Below are 2,500 nucleotides of genomic sequence, written 5' to 3'. Positions count from 1 at the left end.
ACCTAATTTTTTGTCACTCAAAGGGTTTGGGCGCCTAATTTTTTGTCACAGCTCCGGCACCTAATATTTTGTCACTCTGGTTCTCCGACCCAGAGAGCCTCCGGGGCGGCCCCAGGACCTCCTGCCCGGCTCCGGAGACCCTCCCCGGGCCTGAGGGACCGGCTGGACCCGGGAGGGACCGGGTCTTCTCGGACCTCCGGGGGTCAGGGGGGGGCACTCGGTCGCCTGGCCTGCCCGACCGAGGCGTGCGGCAGGCCGGGCAAAGAGCACCGTGATTCGCACCCTTGAGCCCCAGTGAAACCCCTGGAAGACATAAGCCCGACCCCACCGGGGCTCGACTTGGTACAATTTTCGGGCGACCTAATTTTTTGTCACTCAAAGGGTTTGGGCGCCTAATTTTTTGTCACAGCTCCGGCACCTAATATTTTGTCACTCTGGGTCTCCGACCCAGAGAGCCTCCGGGACCGCCCCAGGACCCCCTGCCCGGCTCCGGAGACCCTCCCCGGGCCTGAGGGACCGGCTGGACCCGGGAGGGTCCGGGTCTTCTCGGACCTCCGGGGGTCAGGAGGGGCACTCGGTCGCCTGGCCTGCCCGACCGAGGCTTGCGGCTGGCCGGGCAAAGAGCACCGTGATTCGCACCCTTGAGCTCCAGTGAAACCCCTGGAAGACATAAGCCCGACCCCACCGGGGCTCGACTTGGTACAATTTTCGCGCGACCTAATTTTTTGTCACTCAAAGGGTTTGGGCGCCTAATTTTTTGTCACAGCTCCGGCACCTAATATTTTGTCACTCTGGTTCTCCGACCCAGAGAGCCTCCGGGGCGGCCCCAGGACCTCCTGCCCGGCTCCGGAGACCCTCCCCGGGCCTGAGGGACCGGCTGGACCCGGGAGGGACCGGGTCTTCTCGGACCTCCGGGGGTCAGGGGGGGCACTCGCTCGCCTGGCCTGCCCGACCGAGGCATGCGGCAGGCCGGGCAAAGAGCACCGTGATTCGCACCCTTGAGCTCCAGTGAAACCCCTGGAAGACATAAGCCCGACCCCACCGGGGCTCGACTTGGTACAATTTTGGCGCGACCTAATTTTTTGTCACTCAAAGGGTTTGGGCGCCTAATTTTTTGTCACAGCTCCGGCACCTAATATTTTGTCACTCTGGTTCTCCGACCCGGAGAGCCTCCGGGGCGGCCCCAGGACCCCCTGCCCGGCTCCGGGGACCCTCCCCGGGCCTGAGGGGCCGGATGGACCCGGGAGGGACCGGGTCTTCTCGGACCTCCGGGGGTCAGGGGGGGGCACTCGGTCGCCTGGCCTGCCCGACCGAGGCGTGCGGCAGGCCGGGCAGAGAGCACCGTGATTCGCACCCTTGAGCTCCAGTGAAACCCCTGGAAGACATAAGCCCGACCCCACCGGGGCTCGACTTGGTACAATTTTCGGGCGACCTAATTTTTTGTCACTCAAAGGGTTTGGGCGCCTAATTTTTTGTCACAGCTCCGGCACCTAATATTTTGTCACTCTGGTTCTCCGACCCAGAGAGCCTCCGGGGCGGCCCCAGGACCTCCTGCCCGGCTCCGGGCCCCCCCCATCGGCCTGAGGGACCGACTGGACACGGGAGGACCCCTTGAGCTCCAGTGAAACCCCAGGATCGACCTCATGTTTTGTCACTTGAGGAAGAATCTTCAGAAATAATTTGAACCCTAACCTTAAAACTTACCCTAACCCTCTAACCCTAACCCTAACCCTAACCCTCTAACCCTAACCCTAACCCTAACCCTAACCCTAACCCTCTAACCCTAACCCTCTAACCCTAACCCTAACCCTAACCCTAACCCTAACCCTAACCCTAACCCTCTAACCCTAACCCTAACCCTAACCCTAACCCTAACCCTAACCCTCTAACCCTAACCCTAACCCTAACCCTAACCCTAACCCTAACCCTAACCCTAACCCTCTAACCCTAACCCTAACCCTAACCCTAACCCTAACCCTAACCCTCTAACCCTAACCCTAACCCTAACCCTAACCCTCTAACCCTAACCCTAACCCTAACCCTAACCCTAACCCTCCAACCCTAACCCTAACCCTAACCCTAACCCTCTAACCCTAACCCTCACCCTCACCTTAACCTCCTGCCCGGCTCCGGGGACTCTCCCTCGGAACCAAAGAGGGGTCCCCGACCTCCAGGACCAAGAGAGGGGGACAAGGTCAAGAGCTCAGTCCGACTGAAGACACCTCCAACTCGGACAGCAGGCACCGCCATTGGCGCCCAGCAGGAGCAAAACTAACAAACAAACCAAAAAATTAAAAAAAAATAAAAAATAAAAAAGTCATAATAATATTAATAATAATGATCCAGCAAATAAAAGCTTACAGCACCCGGTGTTCCCAGGCGGTCTCCCATCCAAGTACTCACCGGGCCCGACTCTGCTTGGCTTCCGAGATCCGACGAGATCGGGCACCCTCAGAGTGGTATGGCCGTAAGCGGAGGAACCCGGCCCCGCGCTCACCCT

The 2,500-nt window shown here is 59.5% G+C and overlaps 1 non-coding gene across 1 annotated transcript; it reads right to left on the bottom strand.

Moving 5' to 3' along the window:
* Positions 1 to 2,354: 2,354 nt before the first annotated feature.
* On the bottom strand, positions 2,355 to 2,473 carry LOC128751937 (5S ribosomal RNA). Its single transcript, XR_008413430.1, has one exon. It is a non-coding gene; the product is annotated as a 5S ribosomal RNA (ribosomal RNA).
* Between the last annotated feature and the right edge of the window lie 27 nt (positions 2,474 to 2,500).

Source organism: Synchiropus splendidus, unplaced genomic scaffold (genome assembly GCF_027744825.2).
Source record: "Synchiropus splendidus isolate RoL2022-P1 unplaced genomic scaffold, RoL_Sspl_1.0 HiC_scaffold_49, whole genome shotgun sequence".
Lineage (NCBI taxonomy): Eukaryota > Metazoa > Chordata > Actinopteri > Syngnathiformes > Callionymidae > Synchiropus > Synchiropus splendidus.
Note: the sequence above shows the minus strand (reverse complement) of the source record. Positions and strands in the feature narration are given on the sequence as shown.